Source organism: Lissotriton helveticus (assembly GCF_964261635.1).
Source record: "Lissotriton helveticus chromosome 1_1 unlocalized genomic scaffold, aLisHel1.1 SUPER_1_unloc_10, whole genome shotgun sequence".
NCBI lineage: Eukaryota > Metazoa > Chordata > Amphibia > Caudata > Salamandridae > Lissotriton > Lissotriton helveticus.
Window position 1 is genome coordinate 3683608 of NW_027611649.1, and position 17406 is coordinate 3701013.

Below are 17406 nucleotides of genomic sequence, written 5' to 3' on the forward strand. Positions count from 1 at the left end.
ACTCCTTTGCTGCGGTGGCAATTCCGCCGCAGCGCTAGGGGGGCGGGGGGCTGAGTGGCGCTCGTATGCTCATGATGGAGCCACTCCTTCACGAGCCGCGGTTGAGCTGTTCTCATGACAGAGCGGTTCCATCATGGCCCCTCTCACTCAATAGAACACGCTGTGCAGGCGCAAAATTAGCGCCGTGCAAGCACAGTGGCAGGGCCATGACGGAACCGCTCCGTCATGAGGACAGCTCAGCCGATGCTCATGACGGAGCGGCTCTGTCATGAGCATGGGAGGAGTTAAGAGGTGTTAAAAAAACTAGGGGGTCTCTTCAAAGAGAGTGTTGGTTGTAATTTAGAGGGCAGTTTAAAACACATAGGGGCAGATTTATGATGCCCTTGCGTGTCTTTGCGCCACAATTCCGTCACTTTATTTGACGCAATGGCGGTGCAAACAATGCACCATATTTACAACGTGATGCATCTAGGAGATGCGTCATGTTGTAAAGCCCTGCACCATAAGGAAGTGTTCCTGTGCAGGGGGGGGACGTTCCTGTGCAGGAACGCCTCATGAAAGTGGCTGAGTGAAATCTATGAGATTTCACTCAGTCACTTTCAGGCCAATGCTGCTTCAAAACCCTGCATGTGCTTCAAGCAGGCGTAGGTCTTGACACAGCATTGTCAAGATGGGGTACCGTCGAGCCTTGCTGGAGCTGTGTCACACTTGCGTTGCAACTCCAGCAATGCACCACCTTTCCGGCACAGATGCGTCACGCATCTGTGCCGTTTTTGCACCATGGTGCTAGTGTTATGTTTTTCTGTCATTCTATGTAGATATGTAATATTGCAAGTTTTTTGTCAGGAAAAAGAAGCCATGACTATTGGCTTTGTGAATGATTGCTAGATTCTTAAAATAAAAAAGCAGCAACCATGGCATTGTTCAATATAGTATTGTAAATACTTATGTTCAAGAATGATGAGAGAGTAAAAGAGGGTTAACCTGATCTTTTAAACTTATTCACAGGCTTCTTTAAAGGAAGTGTTCTATATCATTGTAGCTTGGGTGTTTCACTTTTTTATACCTAACACAATTCATTCTGTATGCTGTAGCAGGAGGAGTGCTACATACTTGAATATCCTTCAGTGCTTATTTTCATTCAGTAAGTGGCAATGAGACCGACAAAGAACTTCAATAGGCGGGAGGGGCTGCTCCTGTGCTCCTGGAAGAGTGCGAGGCCGCTGCAGCAGTGGGAGTGAGGCCTCTCAGAGGGGAGCAGAGCAGCTCCTTCAGATGGCCACAATTGCAGATAACAGGGTATGGATGTCCGTGGAATTTATGGACGGTTAGTCACTCTAGAGTGTGCGCGGCGCCCCTGGCACCTCATTACAGTGCACAGGGGAGCCGCGGTGCATAGTTTCAGAATCATAGACCTAGGACATAAACTTTCATAATAGCAAGGCTCCTAAGAGATAAAAATCGCCGCTGCTCGGCGTTCTAAATTTCGACGCTATGGGCGGAATTTTCCACGGTGTTAGTGCTTTAATATCAATGGGAACACATGTGTGATAGTAAATGCTGTAACAGCCGCGGTACTTAACATTATCGCGTGAAAACAAACGTTGTTTTCACACAGTAATGTGTGCCTTGTAAATAGGGGGCGGGGTGGATTTAGTTTTATTTTCTACACTCTTATGTTAACGATGCCGAATGTTTGATTAGAGCAGGATTTAACAGTCCTGCGATAAACAAGTTTATTCCACCTCTTTCTCTCGCAACGCCTCTTTACGTGATAGGGTGCTTTCCCCTCCAACCACATTTTGCATGTGCTTTGACCTACGCCCACTTTGCATGTCATTAAGTTACTGTGCGCAAGATATGCAAAGTGGTCTTACGGCAGGCGATGTAATGCCGTTTTCAAAAAGGTGCAGCAGAATATTTTCAAGGATAGGTAAAACATTAAAGTCGCTTTTATCGGCAGAAAAGTGCAGATATAGCGGCGATAACGGCGTTGATAATGTGCTCTATGAATTGCAATCGAATCTAATGTTAGATGTAAAGACAACTAACGTAGGTTTCGGTTGCAATTCATAGATCATATTATGAAGGCTAATATCGTCGTTTTATCGGCAGTGTCCTGTCGATGAAACCGACGATAATGTATTAGGTCTCCTTCATAATATGCCCAAAGTATCGTCGCTTTTTTGCATAATTATCCCGAAAAAAAGCGTCGATACTTCAGCTTGTGAATAGAGCAATTTTTGGTACAATGAGTTAGTTCTGAAAATAACTTTTTTTTTTTAACAAGTGTTATATTGATTTTGATTTTTAAAACTTGCACCGAAATTTTTAAGTGTAAAACTGTGACACAGGATCAAATTGAAATGAAAAAAATGATTTTCTGTCGGAGCATTGATGATTATCAATTTTCATTTTAATAAGAATGAGGCTCTGTTCTCCGTACAGAAGAAGTTCTCCACACTAGTTGCATTTCATATGCACCTTTGACAAATATGGTCTCAAGTTCATCTCTGCACTGGATGGAGAAAGAGGTCGTCCACCAGAAGATGTGCTGGCCACCTCTGATGGTAGTTGCGTGGCCAGAGCTCTTGTCGATGCCTGTGCAAATTGCACAGGGTGCACTTGTCTCACATGCCTCATCAAGGTATGTATGGAAAAGGAATACTTTTTCGACGGATTTCCTCTTGAAAGAACTGCTTCACATATTGTGCAAGTACCTTTGGGCGCATTCACTTTTTTTGGATCCTTAGGATAAGTGAAAAATTGCCAGATGAAAGATTCCTTCCTTTTTTTTTAAAGGTAGTCGATAATTTTCCTCAGATTCGGAAGATGAATTCTTTGCGGCAGCCATTTCACCAAAGTTTTCGGAAAGATGTAAAACGTTGTTCTCTCTTCAGAGTACAAAAAATAGTGAGGGAACTGGTTGGAGTGGTCCATGAAAATTCCAGAATAGAAACTACTAAGAACCAATTTGAAGTGTTGTTTTCGAGTCACATGACTTCACATACACGCATTAGGACGTGTACGTGCTGAGGGAGGGAAGTGGGTGGGATCTGTGAAAATTCCAGAACAGAAACTACTAAGAAGCAATTGCAAATGTTGTTTTCAAGTCACATGACTTCACATGCGCTCATATGGCTGGGATGCCCGCCACCCCCTCCAAACACCAATTCCCCAAGGGGAGGAGACAGACACAAGTTTGAGCTTTTGGAAGGCGGGGGGGAGTTACCCCCCCGGCCGTATTTATTAAAATATGAAACAAAATTTAAAACATTAAATTAAAACGTTTCATAAATTATGTACAATTTCACTTTCATTACATTTTGATGAAGACATGTTCTTTGGCTAACCTTAACAGATCTCTAATACAAAGGTTTCCTAGCCGAGTCTAGCATCCTGAAAATGCATACATTCTAAAATAAAATCGTACATCCTAGCATTAAGGGCCAACGGCAAGGTCTTAACCGGTGTCAGATCCCTACTACCAAACTCCCGCCCTCACGGTGTGAGCGGCGCATGCGCAGAGGACTTTACCCTCGTTGCCAACTGTAACTTCCCTTGTCGTGGGGGCCCCCTTTCACTCGACGCCATCTTAAAGGTCGTCCGAGTTCCCGTGTGAGGTATCTGTAAGAAGGACAGCGTGGACTCCCCCCCCCCCCCCTTCCCCACACTCTCTTCCGCCGGAGCGGATATCCGGCCCCCGGGAAATTCGTAGGAGGGGCATCTAGCCATCTCCCCCTGGGAGGGGCCTATGGCCGTCTCCCCCTAGGCGACCCATCCGTAGTGGGTGCCGCCTCCCCATGGGAGGGGCCAATGGCCGCCTCCCCCCGGGCGCTCCCATCCATTCTGGGTGGCTTCCCCCATAGGGACCTTGAAATTATTGCTCACCGATCATGACCTTACCGCCACAGGCCGGATAGTTGACCGACTATCCGGCCCCCCCACACCTCCTAAAGGTCATGCCTCCTCAATCCCACTAGCCATGCTATGAAGTCTTCTATGAGTAAATCATTCCCCGCCCTGGACAGGTGAACCCCATCATTCAAATGAAAGTGATCACCCCGAATACACCCATGGGGAATGCTTTGTAAATGCGCGGAGCGAAACAATTTCCCAGTTTTATTGTTGACCCTCTTTACCGAGTGGTTCAACGCCGTCACAGAGAAACCCCCCCGCCAAACTCTCCTGGGGATCATGTTGGACCAGGCAATTGTACACCCCGGGAGCCTCTTAGCCAACCAGCTGACTGCCGACAAAATGTGTTCCACTAACACTCGCCTTCCCAGTCTTACCAAGTCATTGCCCCCCAAGTGTACTATGATTATAGATGGCGGTGACCTTTGCCACCCTAAGAGACCCTCCACAAACGATTGAAATTGGTCAAAACAGAGGCCTCCCTTCCCATGGAAGGTCACTCTGAACCCGTATTCCCCAGATGCGTGAGTCGCGTCACCTGCCATGAATACGTCCCCGGTGCGCCTCACGTATGAGTGGCCCACGACCCATACCACTTGCTCTCCAGTCGGTGATCCTTGACCGCTGGTCCCCTGGTGATGGGTTGATCCCAAATTCCGCCCCGCGTCACAGGCTTGCGAAACTGTAATTCAAACAAAAGACAACAAGCGTGAGTGCATTTCATCAGTCTTTTACAACATGTGCAGTCGCACATACCTTTTGAAACAGTTCGAAGACCAACGGCCTAGCTGTTTCACTTCTTCCGCACCCAGACCCCGAGCCGTAGCCTCAGTAGCGGCCCCTATTCTGAATGAGTGGGTCCCAAAATCGCACGGGTTCAAGCCCGCCGCAGCAATCGTAAGCGCCAGCACCCTCTGAAATTGAAATTTCGTCAACGGGGTGCCATCCTTGTGTCTAAGCAGACTCCCTCCCCATGTTGCCGGCCTCTGTGCCAGGTAGTCCTCTACATACCTTATCGGACAACTGGGGCTCCCTCGAGCGCGCTGCACAACAACACTACTCCCTATAGCATCCTGGTCTGTCTTGGACCTGACTATTGAGACTAGCATAGAATCACCCCGTATTTGAACGTGATCCCTGCATAGGCCTCCCTCCATATCTTTCTTGTTCCTCGCTACGAGTTCACTCACCCACATAGCCTCATGGGATGCCAAGGCGAAAGCCGCTCGGAACAGAACTACCTCGGAAGGGGAGGAGCATGTCTCATCCAGTTTTGCTAGTAGCAGAGACCATCTTTCTAAACCAATCGGGTGCCTTGTATCTTGTCTGAGACCCTCAAGGCGTTGCCAACCGCGGAGTGCCATCCTGACTAAAAAGGAACCCGTCGGGTCCCGTATTCCGTGGAGCTGTGCCATGAATGATATGGCCGCCCTATGTCTGTTGGCCGTCGCGGCTGATCGGCCTTCTCTATGAAGCGCCACTAAGAACCCCAGGAAGGATTCCTCCTGCCCCCAGCTATGTCCCCCTGCCGGCCCTAAAAAGGCGCAGTAAGAACGAAACGCTCCCTCATAGGCTTTTCTCGTCCTGGGCGCTAAATGGGCTGCCATGAGGTCCTGTAATCCGGGGCACCGATCAGCCATAGTGCTGCGGGGAACGGTGCCGCCACTAGATCCGCTGTAGGTAGATAGCCCCTGAAAGCCTGCATGTGTGAACGAGAGAGTGCATCCGCTTTATTATTCAGTACACCCAGCAAATGCTTTGCCCTGAACTGTACATTCAATCTCATGCAACGTAATACAATTTCCTTAAACAGTCTCAAGATCCACTTGCAGCGTGCTGCCTGCTGATTAATGCACTCGACCACTGTCATATTGTCTGACCAAAACACAACTGAGTGGTCCCTAAAATCTTCTGGCCATGCCAACAGAGCCACCCAAATGGGAAATAGCTCCAAGAACCCAATGTTACCTGTTAGGCCACTGGAGTGCCACCACGTCGGCCATACTTGCGCCGACCATCGGTTACCAAAGATGGCGCCAAATCCAACGCTCCCGGCTGAGTCGGTCCACAAACCCAGTTCGTCCGACGATGCTGGGGGTTTGTTCCACGCCACTCGACCGTTGAAGTCCGCCAGGAATGCCAACCAAATGCGCATATCCTGGCGAACCTCTGCCGACAGTCTCGTGCGGTGGTGTCCCTCCTTGAGGCCGGCCATAGCCTGCGCAATGGAACGTGAGAAGGGGCGAGACATCGGTATTACTCTCAAGGCAAAGTTAAGCTGACCCACTGTTTGTTGTAACTGGTGCAGGGTCACTTTTTCTTTGCCCAGGCATTGTATTAAGGAAGCCCTGAACTTGGCCACCTTCTCCATTGGCAGACGGAAGCATCCCTCCACTGAGTCGAGCTCAATTCCCAGAAACTCCAGTGAAGTAGATGGCCCCACTGTCTTACCTGGTGCCAATGGGACTCCAAACTCCTGCATGAGAATGCAGAAGTCCTGCAGTGCCTGTGCACATTTCTCAGTGCCGGCCGGCCCTAAGAACAGGAAGTCGTCTAAATAGTACATCACTTGTCTATGCCCTGTGGCCTCGGTGAATGCCCATTCTAAAAAACAGCTGAACATCTCAAAATAAGCACAAGAAATTGAGCAGCCCATGGGCATGCATTTATCCATGTAATACTTCCCCTGGAACGTAAATCCTAGCAAGCGCTGGTCCCGCGGGTGTACCGGGAGCAACCTGAATGATGATTCGATGTCTGATTTCGCCAACAGAGCACCGGGGCCCAGTTGATTCAGTAGGGCAACGGCATCGTCGAACGATGCGTACCGAACTGAACAGACATCCGGGTCAATGGCTTCATTCACCGAGGCGCCCCTCGGGGCCAACAGATTGTGAATGAGTCTATACTCCCCTGGGTCTTTCTTCGGAACCACTCCTAGAGGTGAACACACGAAATCCGCCACGGGCGGGCATGGAAAAGGTCCTGCTACCCGCCCCAAGCTGACCTCTTTGGTAATTTTCTTGGCTGCCACTTCCGGGTTGTGTTGAATGGATTGCTGATTTTTACAAAAGGGGCTCCCCCGAAAATTCCCCGCCGGGATGTTGAAGCCATATAGGAAACCATTCCTCAAAATCCCGGCGGACACATGATCAGGGTATTTGTTCAGCCAGGGAGTCAAAGCCATGATGTCAATGGGGGAAGACGATTGCTTCCCAAGCATCACTTCAATCCTGCTTGGATCCCCCCTTTCCTCCCGAACTACCGCTCTTGGACCTACAGCTACTTTCCGGGTGTGAGGAGTTCCCACAGCCCGCACAAGCATGCCGGAACCTACATGTTCCCTGGGGCCTGTTACAGTTACCTCTGTTGAAACCCCAACAAACCCCGCGCTTGCCCCCATTTCCGCCGGTCTTGGGCTGTGATTCCCCACCGACGCTTGCTCGAAAGGGCTGCGCCGGCCTTTGTTGAACTGTCCCAGACCCGCTCCCGCCGGGCGAGGACGTACCTGCCGATCCAGGCATGAGCTGTTTGTGCCACGATACCGTGTCGAGGCAATCCCACGTTAAAGTTACATCAAACTCTTTAGACTTTCGAAAGTGCACATCATAACCTTTCCACTCATTCCCCCCGTACATGGTATAAAAATCCATGATCCTGTTCTGGTAACAGGATAGATCGGGCAACACTTCAGGTTTACGTTCCCCCATTACTGCCGTAAATATAGAGAAGGCCTTCACCCAGTTCGCTACGGTCTCGTCGACCCTAAATTCCGCCATCTTGGCCTGCCATACGCTGGGGTGCCATAAATCTTTCTGGGTCTTTGCGTACTCTATCTCACGATGGTCGGTCAATAATGAAAACATATTAACATATTTGTCCCCCCATATCATTTCCTTCGTGGCCGCTGGGATGTGCTGGGCCACCCTTTCGTGCCTCGAAGGCACTGAACTTTCCCCTACCATTGGCAATGGGTTCTTACCAGGTTCAACCGCCGTGTCTGCTGTCTTTTCTCAGCCAACCGTTGTCACTCCCGGTGCCACCTGTGGGGAAATAGAAGGAACATTCGCCGTCCCGGCTTCTCTTGACTGCCGTAACTGCTCGATTATTAATCTGGCTTCCTCGGCCAGATCCCCCGCAGCCACTGCCCCCCCTGTTTTCTTTTTAACCCAGGGCAATACTGCCGCTAACTGAAGGGCCAGTTCTGGGGGCATTTGATCATCATCAACCGGAGTTATTACAACAGGGATTGGTAAACCCACGTCTGGACTCGGTACCGGGCTGTCCACCGGTGTGACGGGGCCTGCTGGGGGTACCTCCGGGACCGGGGTCTCCCCAGAAACTGCCCTCTTCTTACTACGCCTCCCCCTACCCTCAGGGGCGACTCCCGGCAAGGCCGGACCTATCACCTTCTTAGGACGGCCCGAGAGGTTGTTCTGGGCTGCTATCTGCTTTTTAACCTCTGCTAAGCCCTGACCGATCGAATCTACTTTACCCAGTTTTCGGTCCATGACCGCCATTCGATTCGACAAAGTGCGCAGTATCTTCTCCAACTCGGAGCTCTTTCCTGCTTTTTTGCCGGACATGGCTTCGTTCACTCCGTTCGAGTTGATCGACGAGGTCCTAGATCCTTCACACGCCTGATACTGAAAGAGAAACAACAAAGATTACAAGTTCTCAAAATTGCCGCTTGTTCCGTCGAGGGCTCACGAGCAACGAGTGGTGCAGCCTTCAGAGCACTGGAACAAGAAGAAGCTTCATTGGATTCCCGCTCTATTTATCCGTCTGCGGGAGGGCGGGGACCCTCCTCAAGTACGCCCACTGGGCGCGGTCTTCCGGGCAGGTGTCTAGGACAACCCCTTCTGGGCGGGAAGGGTGTGCTCCGGCTACGCCGCTTTGGGCATACCAGCCGAACCACGCCCCCCGCCCAAAATGGTTTCCCGGGGGGATCGGGGCACCCATCCATACGTTCGGGGGGACCGAGTGGTCTTCCCTTTCCATCAGGACGTGTACGCGGTGACAGTATCTGGTCACGTACGTCATTTGGAAGTAGCGGTCTAATTTACTGAAGTTTCAAAACGTGAAAAGGAGTAAACCTAAACACATCCTGATTTTGTATATCTTCTGAGGGGGATCCAAGCACAAAATTGTTAAAGTATAAAACGTTTTATGTCTTTGAAAAATACCGGGGTGTGTGCATCCGGTCACTCACGAAGTTTAAAAAGTCTTTCGGCTCCATTTACTGAAAAGTTTCACAATAATAAAAAAGAAGGCTAGGTACAGTCTCTTTGACCTACTATAACTTCTTTGAGGGGTCTATGAAGAAACTCGATGAGTTGGAATTGCAATGTTTTCCCGAAATATATAGGAGGGTGCGCGCACCCGGTCGCGCACAAAATTTTACAAAAGGTGATCTCCATTTGCTGACAAAGTTCAATATGTTCAAAATAAGGCAAAGTAGAGACTTTTTAATCCACTAGCGCTTTACAAGGAGTCCCTATACAACTCTGACAGTCAAGAAAACTGTCTCTTTCTGAAAAAAAATATTTGCACATATTCATTGACAAAACTATAGGTTGCATTCACAATATAGTTCAAAATTAGCATTTAAAAAACCTATGAAATTCACTGAAAAAACCATAGGTTTTAAACCTGTTATAGTTAGGAAGTAGCATTAAAAAAACCTATGAAATTCACTGAAAAAAACCATAGGTTTTAAACCTGTTATAGTTAGGAAGTAGTATTCAAAAAACCTATGAAATTCACTGAAAAAAACAAAGGTTTTACACATGTTATAGTTAGGAAGTAGCATTTACAAAACCTATGAAATTCACTAAAAAAAACATAGGTTTGACACATGTTATAGTTAACTGGACATTTTACTCATATAAAACCAATGCACTGCTGATGATGTTACATATTACATCACTTAGTCATGACATGGTCAGTGACATCACTTATGACATCACTGATGATATCTGGAATGACATCACTGATGATATCACTGATGATATCATCTTTCTGAAAGAGTCGTAGACTTCCACTCAGCGTAATATAACCTTTGATACACACATTCAAAAATAGAAACTAAAATGTTCAAAGCATGAGTGAAGTACTATGTGACATCATCAGCAGTGCATTGCGGGCGCGCAAGTTATAGTTAGCTGAAGTAACTATAACGGGGGAATTTCATTGGTTTTATATGAGTAAAATGTCCAGTTAACTATAACATGTGTCAAACCTATGTTTTTTTTTGTGAATATATATATATATATATATCTGTCTCTCTCTCTCTCTCTCTCTCTCTCTATATATATATATATATATATATATATATATATATATATATATATATATATATATATATATATATATATATATATTCACTGAAAAAACCATAGGTTTCACACCGGTTATAGTTAGGAATTAGCATTTAAAAAACCTATTAAATTCACTGAAAAAAACATAGGTTTCACACCAGTTATAGTTAGCTGGAAATTTTACTGATATAAAACCATTGAAATTCCCACGTTATAGTTAGTTGGACTCACTATAACTTGCGCGTGCAATGCACTGCTGATGACATCACATATTACATCACTCATGACATGGTCAGTGACATCACTCATAACAACTATAACCGGTGTGAAACCTATGGTTTTTTCAGTGAATTTCATAGGTTTTTTAAATGCTAATTCCTAACTATAACTGGTGTGAAACCTATGGTTTTTTCAGTGAATTTCATAGGTTTTTTTAATGCTAATTCCTAACTATAAGTCTCACTTTATAAATAAGACTGTTAGCACTCTAGTTGTTCTTTAGAACACTCTGGTACATTCTGTCATTGGGCTACAGTTGGGCTACATCTAGTTGAAATTTGGGCTACATTTACATTTTTTGGTCTCTGGTGGCCATCTTTGGGCTACATTGGGCTACATTGGACTACATTTGGGTTACATTTTGGCATTTTGGCATATATATATAGCCCAATGTAGCACAATATATATTTTATGAAAGTTAATTTTCGTAAAAACCACTTAAGAATAGGGCTACCAGTCCCTACAATTTTTCCCATTTTTTTATTTTTTTATTTTTTGCTTTGGAGCGCTCCCGGTGCGCTTCCCGGGGAGCGCCCCGAAAAGCGTACTTTTATAAAGCGCCCCCGGGCGCGCTCCGAGGAGCGTCCCGTAAGCGCCAATATCGCGAACGAAAACATGATCATGACGTATCGCGTAGCCGCGTCCGCGTGATACGCACGGCGTAAGCGCACCCGGAAGTACTCGAGCGAATACGATCGCGCAACGTAAACATCTGACGCGCTTACGCTACGCGACCCGAAGCGCCCCCGGGCGCGCCCCGGGGCGCGTAGCGTAAGCGCGTCGGGTCATGTGACCTGAAAATAACACTTTTCATTGGTTCATAACAGTTTTAGTTTCATAATGATGAAGCCCCTGGTCTTGTGACCTGAAAATAACACTTCTCATTGGTTCAGGACAGTTTTTTTTCTAAATGATGAAAGACCCCACCTTTTTTCCTTATTCTGACTTTGTCCTTTGACTGAGGAAGACCTGTTTGTACATCTCTGTACCTTTTTGATATTAATAATGGCTTCAGTAGCAGCAGCAGCTGGTGCATCTGCCCCACCACCACCACCACAACCACCAAGAGGACCACCTCAAGATTATATTGGTGGTCAAGAACAGGAGGAGGAGGAAGAGGAAGAGGAGGAGGGGAGGAGAAGATGGCTGCCTGAAGAAAATACCCCATACAAACCCAAGCCACACATTGTATGGGAGTTTTTTTCAATCCCAGAGGGCAAGAAAAAAGTGAATGCGCCCAAGGTAACTTGCCTAATCTGCAATGATGAACTTTCACGGGGCAACCCAAACAAAAAATATTCATTTGGTAACTATACCATGATTCGTCATATGACCAGAAAGCACCCAAACAACTACTCTCGTGCTGAGTTCAGGGAACTGGCCAGTAACCTCCCCCAGTCGTCAAGGTCCACCTCCCAAACAAACCAACCCACTTCATCGGGACCAGAAACATCCGAGATGATGCCTTGCATTCAGCCAAGATTTGCTGATTTTAAAATCACTTGTTCTGCATGTGGCAAGCTTATCGCCTATGGTGAAAAAAGCGTTAAGCTCATCGTCCTTGCAGGTGATAATCACAAGTGCCCCAAAAAGAAGTAATTTTTGTTTTTTTTAATTTTTTTGCTCCAGTTGAGCCAGTTTCAATTCCCTTTTTTCGTTTCTCCCCCTAAAAAAATACAAAAAAATATAAAACTGTTTTGAAAAGCCAAAAAAAGTTCAAAAAGTTCAAAAAACACAAAAAAAATATAAAACAACAAAAAGAAGAAAAAAAAAGTTCTTTTTAGAACTACCTCCAATTTCTAAATAAAAACTTCATTTTTTTAAAACTCTGTCATCTTTTTCCCTCATTTTACGCTCCCCGGTGCGCTACCTGGTGCGCGTACCGGGCGCTTCCCCCGCGCAAAACGAAAAAAAAATATTTTAAATGCCCCGCGGGGCCCTTTTATAGCCCCCACATCAAACCTAGGGGGTCAAGGGGGGGTCTACCCTGCCCCCTTATGGTCATTTCCCTCTTTGTTTTGCCCACCTCTCGTGTCTCAATCCGGCCGCTCCGGACTGTTTAGAATGTTTACAGACAACTGAGAGCCAATCAGCTTTCTGCGCGCAAGTCGCGTGGCGCGCCTGGAGCGCTCTCCGGTGCGCGCAACGGAGAGCGCCTATAGATATATATATTTTTTTGAACCTAAATTACTCAAAATCCACTGGAGCACATATCTTGAGACATAGCAAAGGCACATCGGGCTACCAGTCCCTACAATTTTGCCAAGTTTGGTGGAAATCCATTCAGCCGTTCGGGCTAAAAGTGAAATCGACCGCCCTATGGAAATTAACATGGGGAAAACGCGTTTTGGGACCCCCCTTTTATCTCGGCCCCCGCTTGACGTATCCCCCCCAAACTTTCAAGGAAGGACCGGAGCTCGACGAGGCCATTTTCAGGAAATTTTCAGGCAGATTCGTCAACCGGTGCCAAAGTTATTCCAAATAGAATTTTGAGATTTAACATTGAAAAAAATCCTAACTATAACTACCTACTGGCGACCGCCAGTAGGTAATATATATATATATATATATATATATATATATATATATATACATATATAGAGACAGAGAGAGAGACAGAGAGAGAGAGAGAGAAAGAGAAAGATATTTTCACTGAAAAAAAACATAGTTTACAGAGACGTTATTGTAGGAAATAGTATCAAAAACCTTAGAAATACACCGAAAAAAACAAAGGTTACAGAGACGTTTACTTAGGTTCAGATTTTACATACTCAAAACCGTAGAAACTGAGCAGTTATAGCTACCTGGGCTAACTATAACTTACACTCCCGACAATGCACAGCTTATAAAGCCGGCAGAGAAACACATGGAAAAATTGTTCCTGCCCGTAGAGCACAGTATTTTAAGCTGCTCCCTACAGGTAGAAACAATACTGGCTCCCGCTGGCGTCATGGGGACTTTGGGGGCCCTCAACATTGATAATGTGGGCTTCCTGGATGGGCTCAAGGGCACCCACCCTTTACTGGCATGGCCATTTTTGTAAATCCTTCATTATGCATGGTCAAGGCATATGCATGGTAAAGGTGTTACGTGGTAAAGGCATACGTGTTTAAGGCATTGCAGGGTAAAGGCATACGTGTTAAAGGCATTTGTTGGTATCTATAACATTATAATTAGTCTAATCCTGCACTATCTCTTGACTTGAAACTAAACCCTGGGCCTTGATAAACTGAACACAGACAGCTCAAAAAAAGTGTAAAAGCAGGTTTAGTGGAAATGTCAGGTCACATTGTCATAACACAAAAGAGAGGGGAGGGCCCAAGGGGATGTTTAAAGACCCCACAATACTACAACCCCTTATTACAAACTATCACAACAGAAAGTAGCAGTGGGTCTATCAATCAGTTGACTCAAATATGTGTCCGGAATCTGGAGGTAGACTTAAACTACTTCAAAAATGAGCATCTTTCCTACGTGGAAAAATACCCATCAGTTGTCGATCCTGGGCGCCCTGTTCATCATTTGGGTTTCCTTCACACCGGGAAGGTAGGTTTCAAGCCAATATTAATGATGGAAATGGAAACCTTTTGTTGTTCTCATATGTCAGGGTGTGGATTGAGGAATGGCAAGAAAATTCCCCAGGAGCAACCGGGAACGTCAACGACACCAGCCTCGTAATTAACCTAAGCTCCCATGTATTGACTCAACTTGAAGAACAGGTGCTTAACAGAGGCCTGGGCTTTGTAGCAACAAATAGAGGAGATCCTTTTCTCACACAAATAGAGATGAGAAGATTCTTTAGAAAGGTTTGACTACACTTTCTCTTTTCGAAGACTAATGGAGATACTCAGGATCTGTGTGAAGAGGTGAATACAGGCCTAAAAAGACCGTCAAAATTTAATCCTACCACGATAGGGCTGCCTGCAAAAGTCACAGCCTTCGAGGAGGCAGTGGACCATGACCTTAAGGTCTTGTTTGAACAGCACCATAATCCCTTTGTCAATTTCACTCGAAAGGAACAGGAAGCTCTTAAAGGTTTGAAAGAAAATGAAGCACTAACAATAAAACCTGCAGACAAAGGGGGTGCTATAGTTCTGATGGACTCTAGTACATACAGAGAAGAGTGCCTCCGACAATTGAATGATGTGCGATCATATCACAAATTGAGCGAAGATCCAACTGATAGGCTCTCTGTAGTGATTGCTACTGTGATAGAAGAAGTACTTGCAGAAGGTTGGGTGACAGGAAAAGAGGCACAATACTTGTGTGCAGAGAACCCGGTGGTTCCATATTTGTATGTACTACCAAAAGTACACAAACCACAACGTCCGCCACCTGGCCGTCCCATAATATCGGGAAAAGGTTCTCTGTTAGAGCCTCTTTCCTCCTTTGTTGACTTCTTTTTGAAACCAATTGTAAGAGAAATGCCCACCTTTTTGAAGGACACAAAAGATGTCCTCAGGATCTTACCAGAGATTGAGTTTGACAGGGATCTGGACCTACTCGTCTCTTTTGATGTAGAATCCCTGTATACCTCCATACCACAAACAGAAACTCTAGAAGTGGTGGAGAGGCTTTTAACAACTAGGGAACTCAATTCCATCACACCAGTGAACCTAATTATGACTTTGGCTACAATAGCAATGACAAAAAATTATTTTCAGTTTGAAGATGCGTTCTATTTGCAGGTTAGCGGGACTAGCATGGGCAGCGTTTTTTCCCCTAGTCTCGCCAACCTATATGTGCATTCAATTAATTCAATTAAATTAATTTATATAGCGCGCTACATACCCAGAGGGTCTCAAGGCGCTTGGAGAAGGGTGGGGAATTACTTGTCGAATATCCAGGTTTTAAGTTGCTTTCTGAATGCTAGGTGGTTCTGAGTGAGGCGAAGGTGTGTGGGAAGTGATTTCCAGGATTTGGCTGCCAGGTAGGAGAAGGATCTACCTCCCATGGTGGTTTTGTTGATGCGGGGTATAGCAGCAAGGGCTTGGTGGGAGGAGCGTAGATGGCGGGAGGGGGTGTAGAAGGAAAGTCGTGTGTTGAGGCATTCGGGTCCGAGTTCGTAAAGTGCTTTGTGTGCGTGGGTTAGGAGGCGGAATGTTATCCTCTTATTGACGGGGAGCCAGTGGAGGTTTTTCAGGTGATTAGAAATGTGGTCTTTCCGCGGAATGTCTAGTGTGAGTCTGGCTGATGCGTTCTGGATGCGTTGAAGTTTTTTCTGAAGTTTTGCGGTGGTGCCGGCATATAGGGTGTTTCCGTAGTCCAGGCGACTTGTAACCAGTGCGTGGGTGACCGTTTTTCTAGTTTCGGTGGGGATCCAGTGAAATGTTTTTTTGAGCATGCGAAGGATGTTGAAGCAAGATGATGGAACGGCGTTGACCTGTTTGGTCATCGTGAGTGAGGAGTCCAGAATGACGCCCAGGTTCCGTGCGTGGTCCGTCGGGATGGGTGCTTTTCCAAGGGACTCTGGCCACCAAGAGTCGTCCCAGGCGGACGGGGAGGTGCCTAGGATAAGGACTTCAGTTTTGTCAGAATTCAGTTTCAGGCGGCTGTGCTTCATCCACTCGGCTACTTCTTTCATTCCTTTATGTAAGTTTGTTTTGGCGGTGTTAGGGTCTTTGGTGAGTGAGAGGATCAGTTGAGTGTCATCAGCGTAGGGATGATGTTGAGGTTGTGTTGGCGAGCGATGGCCACGAGGGGGCTCATGTATACGTTGAAGAGGGTGGGGCTGAGTGACGATCCTTGTGGCACGCCGCAGATGACTTCGGTTGCCTCTGACTTGAATGGTGGGAGGCGGACTCTCTGGGTTCTTCCGGCAAGGAACGAGGTGATCCATTCCAGTGCTTTTCCTTGGATTCCGATGTTTCTGAGGCGCTGTAACAGGGTGCTATGACAGACAGTGTCGAAGGCTGCGGAGAGGTCGAGGAGGATGAGGGCGACTGTGTCTCCATTGTCCAGTAGAGTTCGAATGTCGTCTGTTGCTGCGATGAGTGCAGTCTCAGTACTGTGTTTTGCTCGGAAGCCAGATTGTGAGGAGTCTAGGGATTTGTTGGTTTCGAGGAAGGCGGCGAGCTGGATGTTGACCACCTTCTCGATGACTTTGGCTGGGAATGGTAGGAGCGAGATGGGGCGGTAGTTTTTGAGTTCGGTGGGGTCAGCTGTGCGTTTTATCAGAAGGGCGCTGAGTTCGGCGTGCTTCCAGATTTCCGGGAAGGTGGCGGAGTTAAAGGAGCAGTTGAAGACATCTCGGAGGTGGGGTGCGATGATGGAGTCAGCTTTGTTGAAGATGTGGTGAGGACATGGGTCTGTGGGGGATCCTGAGTGGATGGAGTTCATTAGGCGAATGGTGTCCTCGGTGGAGATTGGGTTCCAGTCATTAAGGATGTTCAAGGGGGGTGAGGGTACGGCAGAAGTTAGGGTGGGCTGGTCTCCGGGTTGGTTGTCGTAACTGTTGTGGATGTCTGCGATTTTGTCGTGGAAGAACGAAGCTAGGGAGTCGCAAAGGGCTTGAGAGGGAGTGATGTTGTTGGAGTTGGCAGTGGGGTTGGTAAACTCTTTGACGATGTTGAATAATTCCTTGCTGTTGTGGGCGTTGTTGTCAAGTCGGTCTTTGAAAGCGGCTTTCTTGGCAGTCCGGATCAGTTGGTGGTGTATGCGGGTGGCGTTTTTGAAGGCGTCCCTGGTGCTGGTGTTAGGGTCTTTTTTCCAGGTCTTCTCGAGGGAGCGACAGAGTTTCTTGGATTTCTTAAGATCATCGTTGAACCAGGGAGTGTTTTTTCTGCCTGGTTTGATTTGACGTTTTTTCAGGGGTGCTAGGTTGTCGGCGCTGTTGGTTAGCCATTGAGTGAGGTTAATGGCTGCTTGGTTGGGGTTCGAAGATTGGGCA